The sequence below is a fragment of the Pinus tabuliformis genome, chromosome 7 (assembly GCF_031772625.1).
Source record: "Pinus tabuliformis cultivar Carrire ecotype Pingquan chromosome 7, CPIR1, whole genome shotgun sequence".
Lineage (NCBI taxonomy): Eukaryota > Viridiplantae > Streptophyta > Pinopsida > Pinales > Pinaceae > Pinus > Pinus tabuliformis.
In genome coordinates this window covers 1,398,794,214-1,398,815,844 of record NC_142293.1, presented here as the reverse complement: position 1 = coordinate 1,398,815,844, position 21,631 = coordinate 1,398,794,214, and the positions used below count along the sequence as shown (strand labels likewise).

Sequence of the window (21,631 nt, the reverse complement as noted above, 5' to 3'; positions counted from 1 at the left end):
TTACAAACTAAATATCATTGAGAAGCATTTCACAAAAAGACGAGGCTAGAAATATTTTTTTAACGTAGACTGATCACTAAATCACTGATATCTTTCAACATCATATAAAAACTGAAGTATCACTTGAGAAAAATAATCATCAGCATTACAAAAAGGAATGAAAAAAATCATTACCAATGGGTGTACATTGCCAACGCCCTGAAAAGAAACTTTGGAAATATTAGAGAAAATATTGGAAAATAACGGAACATAAACCAGGACCCCAGAAAACCTTGAAAATATCTACGACCTGAAAAACTCAGAAAGAAATCAAAAGCTTCAGGTTTAATTAAAACTAACCGGGGCACCCGCTTGAATAATCCTACCCAACAGAAATGCAAAGCAACAGCACAAGTCCAGTGTAATTCTAATGTTATCACTTGATGCTTTAGAAGAACCAAAATGGATGTAAAGGGCAAACAAGCACCAAAATAGTAGGTGATATCACTTGAAATAGTGTATGTGAACCACTTGCTACATATTTAAGAGTGGGTGGATTTCTACAAAATCAATTCTAAATCTGACATGGGACCAGATCATAGCAAATTGAACGGATATGTATAATTACCAATTTGTTCGAATTCCCCAGTTTCAATAACAAGTGAATATAACTTATAGGTGCAAAACTGGCTCATCATGTCACACTTCATACCAGTTTACTTCTTATTGCTGAGAGGTGGAAAACATAAATAAAATAAAATAAATATCATTAATAGATCATGTTTTGTATGCCATAACGACCAAAGCATGCTATTGCATACTGTTCTTATCCACTTTCAATATACACAAACTGCAACACTGCATCTTTTATTGCATTTGCTATGACTGACAGAAAAAAACCCTGGTAAATCATACACTGCCCAATATACTTACCCAGTCATTCATTTTTTTTTCTGAAAACATATTTTGGAACATTTTGCATATACCTAATGTATTTACAAACTGGTGGCACAGTGGCACTATGTGTACCGTTGTGAACATGACAGGAAAGGCTTCATGCAATCAACAAAATTACTACTGCACTGTTTGAAAACAATCACCACAGTGAAAACACTGGAGTAGCCTTCACTCTAAAATTATAAATATGCCAAACAGTCGGTACAATAAATTCCCAACCAGTATGGTAAAATTCTTAATTTCAGCGATCTTTTGCGATGTATTTTTAGCAACTCTAGAAATGCACAATAAACTCCTGAAACAATATCTTAATGTTTCTAGCCTGCCACCCAAGTGTCTTAACCTAAAATAAATTCTAGAATATACAACTAATAATTATTAGACAAAACAAAACTAAGTCATAAGTTACTGACGCTGAATGTAAAATAGCCAGCAATAGAAACCCAATTATATCATCGATTAATAGTAAGTTTTATTTTGCATCCTACATATTCTGACAGATTTCACTGGTAACTAGCATGGGATCGCATATGGAAGACCAACAAACACATTATGACACTGGCCATATATCGATCCAAGAAAAGCCCATTTTTTAAACCCGCCAAAATAAAATGCACAGCATCGTATTAAGTCGACAAATTTCCTTCTCAACAACTTGTATGCAGAGTTTATGCTAGATCTACAAAGCTGCCAAACCACCACTTGTTTCGGCATCATCAAGGTAATTAACTTGTGACAACCATACATTAAAAGACAAAAGCATAGGAACATGTTAACCATAAAAAATTAGATGTGATTGTTTGCAAATGAAAAAGCCTTCAGTGAGTGGAGACTTTTATCCCAAAAAGAGGTCCAAAACTCTTTCATGCAAGTTAAAATCCAGTACCTAGAAGAGTGCCTGCAAATTTGACCAATTTACAAAATGTTGTTCCAGATTAGAAGGTCGATCTTAAAAATGCCATTGCCTGTCAATTATTTTTAACCAAAGGAAATCTTGCAGAATGTCAGCACAAAAAAAAAAAAAGTGTTTTCCCATCCTTAGCTCACCTGACTGCTGTGAGAAGTAAACTCATTTGTACAACGAAACTGTTGGGCATCAACGATGGGCTTGGGCCTATGTGCACTCTGACCCTGCAATCCTGATGGTCCAATTACAGAGGTCTACAAAGCCATGGAAAAACAATTGCATCATAATCCTGGTCAACAAGACTACTCAGTTGAGTGACGCCCAATCAACAAGTGTAAGCTGCCACTCTGACTGTCTATTACATGCTATATTCCAAACCGTTTCAATAACCTGGAACGCCTTCAGCATGTATTGATAGTTTTCTCCAGAGTGAAAAATAAAAAACATCACATTAAATTTTCATGAAAAGCTACTAAAGGCGCTTATAAACTGTTCTAGTATAAAAATCTCACAGTGATGTTGATGGAACAAACAGTTATTTCTGACATTGGTTGTTGGTTTGTACCATGTAAACATTTGTATCCATTTATATTGTGATTAATGTTAATGACATGCAACCAACATGTGGCTATTACTGTTAAACCACCATAGTAGATTTGTGATATAAATTGCGTATGATGTGTGGTATAATGTGACTCTACTATCTAAGTTTACCGACATTATGAGCTATTCCCTCGCCTCTATTGTGTACATTGATGATGCGATACATATTCTTCAACACCCAGCAGGGTATTCAAATCAGGTTAAACAATGCTTGTATGGCCCATCAATGAATGTAATCTGGGTGAAGGCAAAACAATACTTGTGTGGCCCCATAAATGTGTGCAGTCTAGTGAAGACAAAACAATATTTGTATGGGCCTATGAATGGTTGTAGTCTCCTGAGAGCAAGACACTAAACTACCAGCAATTGATGAAGACTCTGCCTGTTCATCGGAGTGACATGGGTTGTGAAAAGAGAAATGAGATGACATGCAACAAAGATTAGAAGACGTTTTAAAATATAAGATTTACAAGAGATCCTAGAATCAAAGATGCAGAGAAAATTATGGAAGGTGTCAGAGACCCACTGAACCAGGCACAGCCCAATGTCACAGCAACCATACAGCCAACTATTTTTTCGCAGGTGTGGTAGCAATTGTTGATACTGGGACAGCAGAAGACGTGAGTTATTGAGCAGTGTAGAAAGGTCCATGTAACAGAGGATGAACCCACGATTTGTGATCGACAAATCCACAAGTATCAGCCACTTCTGAGACATGACAACATCAAATGATTTGCAGAAAGCAGCAGCTCCTGGTAGGCAACCACATTAGGGATCAAACCTGTCTGCAGGAAGGAGGAGATAGAAACATATTTTCAGTGTCACCATAGGAAGTACAATCAATTTTTGGCACTGCCAATTTGTTGGAGCCTGGAACCCAGCCTGGGGAGAAATGCTAGCAGGAAGGGCCTGGCCAACGTAGAATAGCAAAAGAAAAGTAAACCCGTAATATATACACTTTCAAGCAGCAAACCAGCAGCACCATGCCTGTTCCTGTATGTGCATTAGTTGTGCTTCATGTCTGTGATGTTCCTCCGTTCTGATAATTGCTGTTACCCAGAGAAAACACTGAACAGTTTCAGCAAAGAAGAAACAATGATGCCAGCACAGGGCAGTGTCAAAACCACACATGAATATCTGGCCAATCAGCAAGACTGTAGCAGCTCCAACTATAGTTTGACATGCAGAATCAACGACGGTTGAAGTTGTTTGTAAGAGCGTAACAGTTGATGTTGTTTGAAACAGAATAACAGAAGCAAAATCAATAACTGTTCAGTTTCGAGAAGGGGAGACACAGTGATAAGGAGGTAATATATTACTTTGTTGGGATTAAAAATTATAAAGATGCGTTGAAAAAATGTATCGACCGCAAAAGGAATAGACACCGTTGTATCAGAAAGTGAAAACAAGGACACATTTGCATAAAAAATCAAATTCAAACTTATTAAATTTTGTTGATGATGCCAGTAAATTTAAAATAATTGGAAATTCCGGCACAAGATATTTCCATGACCTAGTGAGACAGTTATAGACTGAAATGTTCAATCAGATGTAGGTTATCCAGCCTCTCTCATTTCGTCCAGGGATGTTGGTTTTGCGCTAAGCTGGAACTCGCTCATATACGTGAAGTCATAATGGGGCCTGTCACCTATTTGAGTTTTTTCCTTAGGTGTCCGAACCACCCTTCTTTAGTTCCCCCATATGGGTAACTCTTTATACATCATCTTTTTATATTATCATCCTTATCCGGAGTGGAATCAAGAGAGAGCACCCTTCGTAGTGACGCACCGGAGCACCTTAAATAAAGAAATACGGTGTCCCTTCGTCCTGGTTCAACCTTTCCCTGGCAGGAATGAGGTGAAGGTGGCGCGAGTGGTCTTCGTTTGATTACTTCGTCCTGGTTCAACCTTTCCCTGGCAGGAATGAGGTGAAGGTGGCGCGAGTGGTCTTCGTTTGAATGGGTAATCGTACCCTTAATTCCAAACGTTGCAAGCTATCTTCGTGCTAATCCTTTTGACTTGCCTTCACCTCTAATTGTGCGAGTGGTCTTTTTCTGGTCACAGAAAAAATGAATACTCTCTCTTCTGGTCACAGAAAAAATGAATACTTTTTCTCTTTCCTCTTTGGTAGCAAGAAGCATTTAAGGTCTCGCCAATGCAGTCCTGCTATGACATTGAACATGGCCAGCTCAATATCCCTTGGCATCTTGATTGGTTGAAACTAGCAATTTCAGCTTTATGTAGAAATTATTCTGATGTGTCCAAGGTGAGACCAAACATAAAGTTTGGTTATCCCTTTGGAAGACAAGTTGAAAAGTTGTGTTGGTTTCTCAGAGATCAAAATAAAACTCACAATAACATGTCAAGTAATATCGACATTCAAGTCACTGATAATGTGAGAATCACATTAATGGTCAGTGTTCACTGTTATCGATGGTCAGTGCTATCTGGATCTATTTTGCCTAAAATCACACGCGACAGGATTTCTATTGGCAAGAACATCTCCCAAAACCACAATCACTAAAGAAATCGATTTCCAACATCAGTTTCCATTTCTGGATGGGGAACCCAATTCTGGCGTCCTTTTCCCATTTTCTTGATTGGGAACCCACTTCTGGCGTCTGTTTCTGTCTGTTTCCCATTTTTCTTGATGGGAAACCCACTTCTCAAGAAACTGTCCATATATCACAAGGTCGACCTACAAGAAACACCCCAACATAAATTTAAAAAGCACAAACTAATCCTCGTGCTATCTTCGTGCTAATCCTTTGACTTGCCTTCACCTCTAATTGTGCGAGTGGTCTTTTTCTGGTCACAGAAAAAATGAATACTCTTTCTCTTCTGGTCACAGAAAAAATGAATACTTTTTCTCTTTCCTCTTTGGTAGCAAGAAGCATTTAAGGTCTCGCCAATGCAGTCCTGCTATGACATTGAACATGGCCAGCTCAATATCCCTTGGCATCTAGATTGGTTGAAACTAGCAATTTCAGCTTTATGTAGAAATTATTCTGATGTGTCCAAGGTAAGGTAAGACCAAACATAAAGTTTGGTTATCCCTTTGGAAGACAAGTTGAAAAGTTGTATTGGTTTCTCAGAGATCAAAATAAAACTCACAATAACATGTCAAGTAATATCGACATTCAAGTCACTGATAATGTGAGAATCACATTAATGGTCAGTGTTCACTGTTATTGATGGTCAGTGCTATCTGGATCTATTTTGCCTAAAATCACACGCGACAGGATTTATATTGGCAAGAACATCTCCCAAAACCACAATCACTAAAGAAATCGATTTCCAACATCAGTTTCCGTTTCTGGATGGGAAACCCAATTCTGGCGTCCTTTTCCCATTTTCTTGATTGGGAACCCACTTCTGGCGTCTGTTTCTGTCTGTTTCCCATTTTTCTTGATGGGAAACCCACTTCTCAAGAAACTGTCCATATATCACAAGGTCGACCTACAAGAAACACCCCAACATAAATTTAAAAAGCACAAACTAAAAAATAAACAAGAGAAATCACCTGCAAAGTAAAATGCTTTGAGCTACATGAGGAAACAAATAGTGTTACATGGAGATGTGTTTCCAAGTGTAAGGAACATGCTCCCAGCATATGCATACCCCAAGTCGAACACATTTCCCCCATCCCCTTTCCACGGGGGCTCAGTCGAGAAAATCCCCCTCCAAAAATGAGACAATTCTATGCTCCCTTTTGACCAAAGTCCATTTGCAGGAAAAGAAGACAATAAAGCAAAGTTATAAAACACAACAACAAAACAAAAAAGCGAGTGTAATCCTAATGAACATGTAGGTAACCACCAGGGGATCAGCTCAATCAATTGAACTATCCAGCCAAGGCATGTTTCCAATGGAATGACCTTACATCATAGGTTCAAATCCGATAGAGACCCTTGCGGTTACCTACTACTATTATGGACACTAGTAAAGCTGTCCACCATATAAATGTTCCAGTTGAAAAGGGGGTTATCCAGCAAGATATTCCTTGGAAGTTGGAATTAAAAACATGACGAGGGGCCTAATGAGGCACAACTCAGGTTGGTTGATATGCCACTGAGTAAAAATAAAATGAATGTAAACTCAATGCACAGATAGATGAAGAGCACCTGATGATGCGCAGCTCAAGTTGGTGTGCCATTGAGTAATATTATGTAAATGATTTTATCTAGATAGCATCATTCTGACGATTGGTCCTTGTCCCTTTCTGCAGTAGCTGGATGCAGCAATTAATCGGGCATTGCCATGAGCAGTGATGCTCAATTGTCATTTGCCCTCTCATCAGATCAGTGATTTTAAGATTTAGATCTATATCTCCTAAATTTTCTAAATACAATGAAAAATACAAGTGATATATGATTTGTGATTCATGATTATTATGTTCTGTTACAACATTACATTTACCATGTCTAATTTATTATGTTACATGTAATGGTGTATGTTATTGCCGCATCCTTATGCATAAGATTTCAATTATTTGAATTTTAGATTTCATATATTTTATTTTATTTTATTTTGTATTTTAGGCAGAATCCCCACTCTGTCAAAAGTCATGACATTCCCTGGAGTTCTGCATACCTCCCCATCTCCTCTGGATCCACTTCGACATCACTGTGTCCTGTAAACTTGGGGGAACAATGGCCAATGTTCCACCAGTTTTATGGGACACACGGACTGGATCCTGTGACCTCACGTCATGTGACATAGGTCCACAGCTTTGGCAACTTTGAAAGCAAGGAGGTTAACAAAGAAAACTTTAATTTCAAAGTGAGCCTTTCGAAAATAAGTCCAAGATTTGGTTAGACTACATTGTAGAGTTTGCTACACTGCAATATCCTTGATCTACAATCCACTAGAGTAGAACACTCCATCTACAAAAATGCGTGCTCTAAACTTGGTTTCTCCATCCTCTCACAGTTACAGTTTTTACTTTTAAATAAAGAATGGCACAAGGACTTTTTCCCTTAAAAGTTTCCTTTACAAGGAAAAACCTCTTGTGCCATTCTTTATCGAAAATTGTAACTGTGAGAGGTTGGAAAAACCTTGCACATGGTTGTCCTGGAACTCAAAGTTTAGAGCACAATTTTTTGCACAAATGTTGTCTTGTGCTCTAGGAAGTTGTAGGTTAACGATATTGCACTACATCAAACTCTATAATATAGTATAATATAGAAGTTCAGAATTTAGAGCCATGAAATGCAGTTTTCTTATTAAATCTTTTGATATCACCAAAATAAAAAATCTTACATAGTAAGTCAGAGACTCTATAGGTGGAAATACTAGTGCCAAATACAAAATAGGATAGATACTCATAGGTCATCATTGCCAATAGTCCTCCATGTCAGAATCATCAAAATCACTACCACTACCACTGCTCACTCCATCCTCCTCCTTTTCCTCCTCTATATCTAATCCAAGATCTGCATTCACTGGTGTGGAGGATGACCCCTCAAGAGGATCACCATCATCAAAAGAATTATTGGCTCGGTATTAATAATGTTAAGAGGGTGAAACAAATGAGATGAGTCAACAAAGACGAAGTTGGCCCAAAAAGAAGCACACATGAACCATTCAAATGGCACAACCAACCCAACCAAAGTCAAGGGTCATGGCTCCAGATGAGACAAGGGTGGAGTCGTAGAACACGAGTGAACTCTAGAGGAGACAAGAACTCGAAGTTCATAACAAGTCGTAAGACAAGTGGGGAGACAAGTACAAGGTCGCACTAAAGAGCAGCGGAGCAAGTAAAGGCAAGGACGACCTAAATTGAGACAAAACTAAGGGCGCAGGAGCTCAGGTAATTCTGTGTCAGGGTAGACAAATCGAGCGGGACAAGTGAACAAAACCAAGGGTATCGCAAGTAAGGTGAAGATGACCCATCGAGTCGGTCAAAACTAGTTATAGGTTTTGTTAGGAAAGTAAGGTTTTGTAGCTTGTTTGTTGTATTAAGAGTCAAGTGATTGTCTCAAACCCTCGTGTAAAGAAGATTTGCATTGATTAATAAAAGAATGCCAAGGACCATTCCATACAATTCGTGCATTTTCCATTTGTGTGTGATTTATTTACATGTGTTGCTCATGAATGAATGATAACTGAGGTAGTGTGACAATAAGATTTACTTGCACTGCATTAAAGGGTTATGAGGGTGGAGTAACATTGTACCACACTAGGTTGTTGCAAAACATGAAAACACCTTAGTGTGGAGGATGACCCCTCAAGAGTATCACCATCATCAAAAGTGACATGTTCACTAGTTCATTGATATCCAAGGTGGCTAATGCCAACCATTGTTGCACGAAGCGGGGACGTTTTTTGGAAGTGGGGATGCGGAAGCGTCATTTTCCAAAAATCTAGGAAGCGAAGCGTTTGCTATATATACATATATATATTTTATATTTTTTTGCATTTATACTCGAAACAAACATCCCAAATACCAAATTAGTTGTAGAAGAAATGAAAACATGCATATTTTTGCATAAATCAAGATAGATATAGCATCCATTGTGCATTAATGATTAATTATTCAGGCATCAACCATTTAGATGCATCAACCATCTAGATGCATCAACCATCTAGAATCTAGATTCTTCTCCTCTTGTCTAGCCTTTGCCTCTACCTCGATTGTCTAGAGATATTAGTCAACATTGCCCAATTTTGATCAAACTACCTAATTCAAGACTTAAAATATGGTAGAAAAAGCTTAACATGCTTGATCGATGATTTTGACTTGATTGAAAGGTAATTTTTTGCTAAGGGCGTGCCACGTGACAAAGGAGTTCAACAATTAACACCACCAACACTAGGGTACATATAGGGCTTGGTGCTCCTAATTAAATGCTAATCGCATACCTTCACTTTTTATAATCTAATGAAATGCCACAATCCCATTGAAGCTGAATTCCTGAAAACTGTTAAGTATGCTAAATTTTGAATAGGATATGAAATTCTATTTTCTCCATAATGAGGCTGGAACCACTCAACCATCCCGAGTCATTTCATGGTAATGTTAAAAATTTAAGTAAACAGATGAAAATGAAAAATAAAGGAGAATGTCACTTTTTAACATTACCATGAGGAAGCATCTGCTATATTTATATTTTTTTATATTTTTTTTTTTGCCTTCATTCCTCACCATAACCCAAGGTGGACCCACCCCCAACAAGCAAACTCACCTAAAATTACAAAAAAAACGATTTTCTAAACAGCGGGACATTTTTCCGGAATCGTACGGAAGCGTACGCTTCACCCTCTGAAGCGCCACGCTTCGTACGGTCAAAGCACCGTACGAAGCGCGCTTTGGAGGAAAGCTTCGGAAATTTCCAAGAAGCGTCCAAAACAGGCGGAAGCGCGCTTCTGAATTTTGGAATCGCGCTTCCGAGGACACTTCCTGGACGCATCCGCACAGGACGCGCTTCGGGCCTTAGAAGCGGGGAGGCGCTTCCTGCAACATTGATGCCAACTAAACAGAGGATGACCCCTCAAGAGGATCACCATCATCAAAAGTGACATGTTCACTAGTTCATTGATATCCAAGGTGGATAATGCCAACTAAACATAGTTATCCAAACCCATATCATTAAGAAACACATCCCACATTTTTGTCTTCATCAAGAACCACCTTTTAATGTCGGCATTATGATACAAGTGTTGTCCTTGATGGCAACTCACTCAGATGAAAGATCACGGTGTAGCATGACAACAGCAAAGAATTACAAATCAGACTACAAAGAATGAATAAAGAGAGGTATACACAGGTTCACCTTGACCAAGCTGCGTATACATGCAAGTTTACTGAACACAAGTGGCGTGTACATACACACGCACTTTCACAAAAGGAAAAGCGCGTATATGTTGGAAAACTAATTTTTTGGTCCGAGGTCTTTGGTCCAAGGTATTTTGATCCAAGGTATTGGTCCAAGCTATTTGGTCTGAGGTATTGACCCTAGGTATTTGGTCCAAGGTATTGGTCCTAAGTGGTTTTGATCCATGGTATTGAGAAAGGCCTAAAACTACATAAGGAGGAGAAGATCATTAGGCCAAAGTGTGCAATTTGGTCAACAATGTACCAAAGGGACACACACTACCCGATTTTGAGAAAATGGAAATCACGCCACATTCTTCCAACATTTGAGGATCTTTGGGATGTGAGAGAGCTTACAAATATTGATGCATCAATTAGAAGTCTTCTTTGAAAATGTCATCACATTAAATGTAGGTACATCTCCTAGAGACAGCATACAATTTGGTCAACAAAGCACCACCTAGTGACTACCCAAATTATGAGAAAATGGAAACCTCAATTTTCACATAAGAGAAGGCTCATAATGACACTAGGAAAAGTTGGAGGGATTTTATGTCAAACATTATCTCAAATGCTTGGACAAATTTCAACCAAAAGTCTTAACCTAGGTCGCCATCGTGTGGGAAACATGGTAAGAGCAAGAGCACCATTTCACAAAAAAACAAGCAGCAAATCATGTCGGGGGTGCTTCTCATCTAAAATATATTCATATATATTATATTGCATTTATTTTAAAAGACATGCAAAATGGCATTAATTGCAAAATATATGAAACCATGCATATTTGAGCTACTTGTAGAAAAATACTACATTGACATAAACTTTGAAATGCCACCCCACACTACATTAAGCATCAATGATCAGTCTTTCATACCCAAACCATCTAGCAATTGCAAACATACAGATTTTTAAACTATATATTAGGGTGTAAACTATTAATGATCAGTCTTTCACACCCAAACCATCTAGCAATTACAAACATACAGATTTTTAAACTACATATTAGGGTGTAAACTATTAACTTATAGAATGAAATAGGTCATCTACCAACTGAGGGAATTACCGATATGTGATGTTAAAAAACAATAGGAAGCAAACTATTAACTTATTGAATGACATAGGCTATATACCAACTATGAGCATGACCAAAAAGTAATGCTTACAAATATGTGATGTTACAAAACAATAGGAAGCAGACTATTAACTTATTGAATGACATAGTCTATCTACCAACTATGAACATGACCAAAAAGTAATGTTTACAAATATGTCATGTTACAAAACAAGAGGAAGCAGGCTATTAACTTATCGAATGACATAGGCTATCTACCAACTATGAACATGACCAAAAAGTAATGTTTACAAAATAGACCATAGATCACAAGTTCTAAATGATAATTTCGTGGAGGATGAAAAACCAAAAGGACCAAAACACTATACTAAAAAAAAGCCAATGACAAACAAAGTAGGGAAAAGGAGAAACAATTACCCTAATTTCTATCAACTTTACTTCCTCTTTGCTCCACTGCGATTTCCTCATGAGCCAAGATGTGTTAGTGGAGTTAGAGCCAAAGCTAAAGTTGAACCCAGAGGTAACTACGTAAATGTACATGAAAGTAAATCTAAAAATGAAGGACCTACTACTGGAGCCTTCGTCAAGGTGACCATGGACATAGATGGGAGCAGCATCTCACCATAATCATCATCATCAAATATATCATTCTCCAATTGCTCCAAGAGCAATGCTACATCCTCAAAATCATCTTCTTTGGATAGTTTTTTAAGGTGATTCACGAACACTGGGTGACTGCTACATCCACGAAAAAATCCAGGCAGCTCAACCTTAAGGGATCTACCCATCGACTAAACAAGCAGGGCCTAACCCCCAACGTGTTGAGGAGATTTGACCTCGTGACCTCCCAACTAGCAAGGTACTTAGCAACGGGAACTCAACCAACTGAGCTAACCCTCACAGTAATGGGACGATATCACAAGTTGTAATGCACATTCACCAGGCTCTCTGACCGTTGATTTACATTCAACCCATTTCTTCTAACACTTTAGATAAACCTTTAGGTGCTCCAACAGCTCTAAGTCGAGAAGTGTTCACCCCCTATGACAAATTTCCTCACTCTCTACATTCAAACCATTTCTTCTAATACTTTGGAAGAAACAATAGGTGCTCGAAGACATCTATGTCGAATAAGTGTTCACCACTTATGAAAGCACTTGTGTTGCCATGCATATGTTCAACACTCAAGAAAAGAACAATTCCCTCAATCTCTAATTTCATAGTTAGTCCCAAAAGCATGGTTGCCATTATGTAGTGGCTCAATTCCTTCTCTATGGTATCACACCCCTCATCAAGGACTAGTTTTTGTAATGCTTGCATATAACGAACCAAAACCTCTAGATAATAGTGAGAATTTCGCCCCACCTCTACAGTGCTTGTATCCATGATGTATGACAATATTTTGGGGTAAGCGCATATGCTAACTCAAGTAATGGAATATTTAGCTTTTCCAACCATTTTCCTACCTCTATATCAATATGACAATAAACGTCACATCTCTAGAGTGAAACATGTCCTTAATATGGCTTAGCATGGTGTCAATCTACTCATACACCTCCTCAAGACTCATCAACCTGAATCTACAAACCAAATCATGTTATAAATTGGCTTGGAATATCGCAAAACATAATAGTGTCCAAACATGACAATAAAGAGTTTCCTTCATTACATTAGCACCCCTTATATCAATGCTCAAGTCATCTCGCTAATCATCATAGTACCCACATCATGTCTTACTCCCACGAAGCACTAGATGGTGAGGAAATAGTTAGTAAATCTAGTCTTTGCAACCTAGAATGAGTACCATAAAGGAAATGGATGAATGTGTGCCCAGAGGAAAACTTGTTGAATTTCTCCCATCTTGTATACATCATTAATCCATCCACAGCATCTATGACTGACAATATCATGCATTAAACACAAGACCAAAGATATGAGGTTGCACCCACATAATGATTTGTCCTACTCCTTCTAACTTGTTGCATTATCAATGCTTATTTGAATCACAATAAAAGGACCAACGTCATTTTGATTTTCTGAAGGAGGTCTAAAATATTTTGCACAAATGTAAGTAGAGTCATTTGATGCAAGGAAAACTACATCTCTAGCGAGGAAACCAACAATATTTATCAAATGTGGGTTTCTAACATTGCATCCTCATGGTGGGCTTTGTTGATTGCCTAAAACATATCATGCCAACAGGGGAGACGGAACGTTGATTGATATACCACATGCTTAGAGAAAATGCACAACTTTTTCATCCACCTCATCCCTACCACTAACATAAAGAAACCTACTATTGTTTTTCCAAATCCTCCCCTTTGCATGCCCTCAAGTTCCAATAGCACAAGGGAACATGCCATGAAATCTAGATGATGCATAAAAAGAAACCTTTCATTTTTTAACCATGCATTCTTCACACGACTTCCTCTAACTTGATGTATTTTTATCTATCTTCCTTTGGTGCCCTCAGTGAAATTCATATCCAAATGGCCCTATCATTATCATCTCTCTCCCATACTTGACAAGAAGCCCATGCACACAAGTACATACATGAACCAATGCAAGGTTTCCCTAGATGATAATCATGCCTTCATAAAAATTCAATGGTTTCAAGCCTTTCACCCCTTCTAGTTTTGTCACACACCTCCACAAGGGCGTTAATGAAGTTTTGCTACTACCTTCATTGCGACCAACTTCATAGCATTACAAACCTTGTTCACGTTAATATAATGATCAGTATGACTATGATTATTGTCCCCTTCTTCCTTCACATGTTTATTCCCCGCCAACAGCATGAGAACCAAAATTGGAAGCATAACCATAAGCAGAACATTTTCCTCAAGTCCATGATGAACAACATACAATAGAATGAGGGAGGAGAAGAAATGGGCAAAGTAGTAAAAGAGGAAAAATTCACAACCAAACACACGGAGATGCAAACAATTACAAAGAACGAGCTTTGGTCTTACCAATTTTGCTCTCTAAGTATTTGCAGTAGTAGTATGTGTTTCTGGCATTTTCAATCACTCCTCCAAACACTCGCAAACTTGCCTTCCTCAAAAACGAGAAAGAAGACCAACGTACCCGCTCTAAGCTCGAGCACACAAATATGAATGTAACCAGGAAAATGTTGAGGGAGAAATGTCTTTGTTTCCCCCTTGAGCTTATCCTAACAACCTAACCCTACCCTAGGGCCCCATCTTTTTAAGAAAACAACAAATTAAACAAAACCAAAAAAAAAAAATCTCTTTCTACAACAAAGCATGTGTGCACTCAAGGAGCTCACAGGGAAGCATCCAACATCATCTATGATTGCACGCTATTCCATACAAGCGCTAGGAATTATCAATACACTCTCCCAAGGGCACTCCTTGCCAAATTGCCACTCAAACCATGTTTTCAAACTAAAAGCATGGCTTAAGTGAACACCATCCCAATGCAATAGATATGTGACTAGTTCAATGATGTGTCAAAAAAATTGTAGTAAATATTCCTTCATCCATTCGGTGAAGAGAATTTGTCTAACTTCACAAAAGGCTCAAGATTTGGTGTGTATTTACTCACATCCCTTGTCTAACTTCACAAAAGGCTCTAAGATTTGGTGTGTATTCACTCACATCACTTGTTCGCAAACAATTCGGAATTTGGTGTGTATTCACTCACATCACTACCTTCTATCCTCACAACAGTTGAACTACATAGAACACACTAAAATGTGGAATTATTGTGGTTCTCAGAAGGATGATGATAATGCATTCCCTTTGATTTGCCAAACCTCACCTACTAACGCAATAACATACGGCCTACCTAACAAGACCCACTAGAATGTGGTATTATGGAAATTCATAGGATGATGATGATGATAGTATGCCTTTGGAGTGTTGCAATTGAATGCAAATAATCAAACTTCGAAGTACTGCCACTAGATCATTCACTCCATAAGAAGCAACACGTGTTCGATCCCAAAATATTAGTCTATTTGTGCATTAATCTATTATTTATGAACTAACCAATCAAACAATTTATATTTTCCATTTTTGCAAACTTTTTGTTATAAAGATGAATCATGTTATTGGGGATGGCACGATTTTTGTTACTAATATGAATCCCTTCCCAAGCCTATACACTTGACAGTGACTGATCAACTCAAAAAATTTCCATCTTCTTACTCCAGTTTGTGTCTATTATTCACATATGTCTGTTTCTCTAGTAGGCGAGCTTGACACAAGTGTCGATAAGTGTTACACATTATTTGTCGCATCCAAGGAAATGATGTCAAATCCAGATCTTTCGCCATCCGAAGAACTATTGTCATCAATCCCCAAGAAAGACGGAAGAAATACCTCTCCACGAAAGATAAGAATCTTGGAATAGATACCTTAAAAACTCTGTTTTTGGAGACCATCCCAGGTACTAGCATTACAACTTGTAACATAACACCTTTCACAGTTAACATCTTGCGAAGTCATTGTAACTTGCCTTCATAAAAAGTGTGTCGGTCTTTTTCCATGGGTAAAAAATAAAAAAGGTTACGAAACTTCCATTTTAGAAGCCTCGTGAAGGTATCTTTTCGATCGGTGAGGATATGTGCTCAAATTCCTACCATAGTGGGGATCTCATCCATAGCTTTGTGGATCTGGTTCCTACCTAAGTGGATCTCAAACTTCCATCCTTAGCCTACAAATAGTATGCACTCAAAGGAAACGGGGTTGGATTTTTTACTCTTGAAACTAAACTTTCACTCTGCTAAAGTATCCATTGAAGGCTTTTGAATGCGAGGTTAGAATTGAGGACTATTGGGAGAGAGCTATATACCCAAAGCTATATACATCAAGCCTTTGGTTGTAACTCTCTCCTTTTTATTACTAATACAAAGTATAGTTCTTTCCCACAAATGTTGTATCATTGTGCAAATATTGTAATGGAACTACATGATCATTCATTTAGAATCTGTTGAACATTTTATATATCAAATGCTTTGATTAGTTGTTGGTGATAATGCAAGTTTTCGATTTCAAGGATCAAAGACAAAACAGGAGCTACAAAAAACAAAGAATTAGCAAGAAAAAACTTCAGATTACCATGTGTATCCATATTCACATTTTCAACAGTATTCTATGGAAAGTTTATACATTTTTGTCAGTGTTTTGTTCTAGTGTTTCATTTCCAAACCTAGGGAGATTGCAATTGTCTGCAAGAGTGATTTACCCATCAAACAAAATTGGCGACAATACTGGTGAATGAGTTGTTCCTTAGTAGTTTTCCTTGTTTTCTTAAGTCGAATTGTGCCCGAGTCTCTGGCAAACCCCAATTGATTATAAAAACACAGATCTTTTAGATTTTTTGAAAGTTTATTATAAATTTTCTTGAGTTTTTGCGCTTGTTTTAGAAACTGCAACTATCCATGTTCATCGAATTGATATGTATTGGATACGTGCATCAATCTTTAAAAAATTGAAATTTTCCCCAAGGTTTCCTCTATGTGATCTTGCATTTGTTGATTATTGTCGTTTTGAGTCTGTTACCAGCCTACTATAGGTCAAACTGTAAAGTTTTGGTTTTGTTTGGTTATCTTATTGTGAAAAATTATCCTTTTTGCAAGTACTTTGATTTGATTGTTTTATTGATTTATTGAAAGAACGATAGTCTCTTGCGTCTTTGAATATTCAAGTTTGTTGATTCTTTCTTTCTTTATTTCAATGATCATTTCTAGAGTTTTGTCATTTATATTTTGGTGAATAGCTTTTATTCCTTTACATAAAATATTTTTTTCACAAAGAACAAAAAAAAAATTAAATAAATATAAAAAAATAAAAATAAAAATTTGTTGAATTAATTTGTTTGACACTGAACTCATTTGCATTATTGTGTGTTTCATTCTATTTGGGAAAAAAACAAAAATATAGATTCTTGCATCTTAGACGGTATATTGTTATGTTTTCAAAAAATTATTTTTGGAATTGATTTTGGTTTAAAGAAATTTGATTAAAGGACTTTTGCATCTTCGGAATTGAAAAATCTTGTCCTCTCTATAATTAGGAGTTCAATGAGTTGAAAAGATCGCAACTTCATATTCGTTGCATTAAGATTTGAGTCGAGTCATAATACCATTGGTTTCATTTCCATTCACCTATTGAGTAAACAAAGACTGTAAAAATAATGCTTAATAAAATCAATCAGACATTTTTATATTTCTATTGTAGCTACACCTACATTGGTTTAAGTGTAGGGATCTAGATTAGGCATTGGAAGTTAATAATAAAAAGTTGTAAAAAAAACATAGAAGTTTGTGATAGGAAGAGAAATTCATTACTGCATCATCTCTAGAAAGCTCCTCTTACACAGGAGTCAGGCACGAGGTCACATCTGACCCAATGAAGTAATTTACCCAACTTTGTTGGTTATGGTGGCGTTGATTTGCACACGTTACAAACGATGTTAGAAGGCACTTGGGCATCGCTTGAAAGGACTACCTCATTTTGAGGGATGTTTCAAGGTGATTTTGAGCTTTCTTACTCTGCCCTTGTATGTGTATCCGACTTACGAATGTCCCCCAAGCCAGCTTTTTGTAGGTGATAACTTTAGTGACCATAATCCTAGGGCTATTACACAAGGTGACGATGAGGGGGAAGTCCTTCTTGTACCTGGGATAGATGTTGACTAGACTCACTCGGGCCTTCCTAGAGGGTGCTTCTCTATATGTGAAGTTACTTGCACCGGGTCGTGACCCCTTAAGTAGGGTGTTAGGGTAACTAGTTCCACCCACTCTATCTCTAGCCACTTTCCATATTTATCTCTGTGATGTTGGATTCCATCACCCACTAGTATGGTCACTGTTAAAAGGTTGTTTGTGTGGTTTTCCTCATATTTATTAGTGTTTGTCACTTTGTTTTACTTTTTAGCAATACCACAGGTGTGAATTGTTAAATTCTTGATAAACATTCAACGTGGCATGTTTACCTAGAACATCATAAGTTACAAAACCTGAAACATCATCACATGTTAAAGAACCTTAGATCACAAGATCTGAAACATTGCAAACTAATGTGGTAGAAACTCTTATAGACCCCTGCAACAACAACACATGTTATTAAAAAACCTTAGATCACAGGATCTGAAACATTGCAAGCTAATGTGGTAGAAACTGAAACAATTGAAACTTTAGAACCAAGAGTAATTGAACATGAGATTTCAAAAACTAAAGTCACTGAACCTGAAACTAGAATTACTTTCACCCGAGGAACCAAAATTTGCCGAGTCAATAACTTCATAAACGTATGTCTCTCCTTCAATATGTCTAGCATACCCTTTACCAATTACATCTCAAGAACTTGTGTCTTTAGGTGACAAAGTAGACTATCTTCCACCCGGTCTCTTGAGTATCAAAGAAATCATTGAAGAATTTGATCCTACCAATCCTCCCATTACTTGGGTTACATGACCTTATCTTGTTCACCCTATATCTCCTTTATGACAAAACCAATAGCATCGAGCTCTTTTAAACCCTCCAAGACCCATCTCTGATAGTCCACCTGGGAGAACTCCCTCCTTACGCACTCCTGCATCATTTCTACCTATCCCAACCATGACTAGAGTGGACCTTTTGAATCAAGTATGACTTCCATGTTCACTAGACCCTCTAAGTCCTACATTTATGGTGGACCTTCTGCACAAGTTGGGTATCAGTGACTCAGCGGAACCTTTTCAAGAGCTATAGTTGGTCCTTTTCCTCAATTTCGTACTTTGTCCTCTGAAATCCCGTCTAGTTCATCTCTAACAAGTATTGGTCAAACTGTCGAAACTGTAGTTGCTCTAAAAACTCCCTTATCTCGGGTACATCCATTTGATCAACAACTTAATTTGTTATTTGTTGGTGTAGGGTTTCCACAACAACTCCCAATAAGATCTTATCCTCTTAGGGGGCAATCTTCCTATGGTCCTTATTTTTCCAAAGGGGGAAACCTCTTGTAGGAACATATCCTCCACTAGGGGGGGTTGACGGTGATGGACATCTATCAACCAAGGGGGTCTCCCCGATGTGAAGTCCACATTAGACCTCACACAGTTTGGAATAGGAGACTTATCCGAGGCATCAGCCCGTCTGCCATATTTTCTTACAAATTTTCCTTGGCTCTAACTGTCAACAAGAGAGAGGAATGCAAATGTGCCTTTGAAAAGCAAAGGGGGTTTGCCTAGTGAGTGTTGAGTCGTATGTGTGTAAAAGTTCTTTTACCGCGGAGGGGGTAGAGAAGTGAGCCTCTAAGAGAGGGGTAATAGTACCACCCTAGCAGAGACACATAAACAAGAAGAATATGTTCAACATCCAACAAAATAGTCCACAAAGATGCGACGATCATTGCAACCATTAGAAAAAGGAATATCTGTCTAATATCCAACGGAATAGTCCACGAGGATACGACAGCGATAATTACCATTACAGCGCATTCTCAATATAATAAGTACCAAAATAAACGAAATAGTGCAACTACTTTAGTACAGATGAAAGCAAGCATGAATTACAAACATTCATAGAATAGTCTTACAAATATTCATAATCCATGCATGAAGAATGTGTTGGCCATAAGGCTTCTAATATTAAGTAAAAATTCCAAGACACATGTATACACTGAACACCACTAGCTCCAATAGTGGAGAGTTGGAGCCACTCCTTTCTCCCCAAAAGAACTAGTCTGTCTCTCTAATGCCTTGCGAGAGGAGCCATGGTGAAAAGTACTTTCCTCATACAATGAGGGTCTATATGTAACAAAGAGGTCATGCTTCACCTTCCTTGTGGCTCTTTGACTACCCTCATGATTGTTTGACAGCTAAGAATTTTCGACTTTACATGACTCTTGATATTCTGAATATGTCCTTTGGACTTCCACTTTACAATACATTTTGAATACGTAGTTACATAATCCACAATAATGATGTGGCATATGAGACTTATGACAGGACATGACATGACACTTGTGACATCCAGTGCATGACAATGTGACAGTGCCAAGTTTGTCCTTCTTGCCGCTTCTTTCTTCATGTCTTCTTGAAAATATGGTACATGTTCTTCTTCTTCCTCCTCCCTATGACTTGGAGATGAGGAGTCTTCCATGTGATCTTTATCTTCATCTTTTGTTATAGTTCGGTGCTCCTTCATCTTCTATGATCATCTTATCTATTCAGCTCCATGTGTCTTCTAGCATGTCCTCCTTCTCCATCTTCATCATCTTGCCATAACATCATGGAGTACATGCATCTGCAATCCACTCATGAAAAGACTACATCAATCTGATAAACCCCTAATCTAAGATGGTGCATATTGATCCATTGACTTAGCCGGAACCAGGTGACAAGCTGGGAAAGAGGCTCAGTAATTGCGCGACTAAGGAAGTGCACGGTGAAGCTTGAGCCTTGAGACTACACAATGCACTTTTCAGGTTGGATTGAGGAAGAAAATTGCGCAATCTGGGAACTCAGTGTGACAGGTTGAGGAGATGGGCATTGGATCAACCTATTGCGCATTTTTGGAGGACAGAGGAGCCCAAGTGATTACGCAATTGCACAGTTTAAGAGCTCAAGGTTGAGGGTTGAGCCTTCAAACTACACAATGCTGACCAGGTAAGAGAGGGAAATTGCGCAGTTTTGGGAGTCGGTGAGCCAAGTTGAAGGGATTTAACATTGTTTCAGCCAACTACGCAATTCTGGAAGGCAAAGAAGGCCTGGTGATTACACAGTTCAAGAGCTCAAGTTTTGAGCTTAAGCTCAGAGATTGTGCAATACACAATTAGGGACAGGCAGGTGGTTTGAATTGCGCTATTCTGGGAGCCAAAGGTCAAGATTGAGCACTGGAACGCACAATGCACAACCCTGGGAAGCAAGAACTGCACATTGCGCAGTGTCAAGGGACAAGGATGCAGCTTAAGGGTTGGAAATGCACAGTGCGCAGTTAAGGAAGGTCGGATGCGTCTAGGTTGCTGGGGAATTTCCGAATTGGCTACGTGTGGGACCGAAGAGACAGATGTGAACAACAATATGACTTTATTGTGATAACACACTTGAAACACTTTGACAACACAACAACATAGATCATCTGGAACACGTTAACAACATAATTCCCTCAATGCGACAACTTTGCGACAAGTGCAACACTAAAGGTACACTTTGCAATTACTATGACCACACTTGTGCGACAGTGCTTAAAACTTTGGGAATGAGTGCAACTAGTGTTTACATGGTTAGACCAACTCATTCACACAAATATAACCCCTTGAAACCACCAGAACAAGCATAGATACATT

The 21,631-nt window shown here is 38.1% G+C and overlaps 1 pseudogene across 1 annotated transcript in view; it reads right to left on the bottom strand.

The window, feature by feature from the left end:
- Window positions 1-1,503: 1,503 nt before the first annotated feature.
- LOC149252897 (inactive poly [ADP-ribose] polymerase RCD1-like) overlaps window positions 1,504-21,631 on the bottom strand; it is a 70,711-nt pseudogene continuing 50,583 nt past the window's right edge. The window contains exons 11-12 of the transcript XR_016265463.1: window positions 1,984-2,097; window positions 1,504-1,834 (exon numbers count right to left, since the gene is read on the bottom strand). The product of XR_016265463.1 is annotated as an inactive poly [ADP-ribose] polymerase RCD1-like (transcript). The remainder of the gene's footprint in view (window positions 1,835-1,983; window positions 2,098-21,631) is intronic.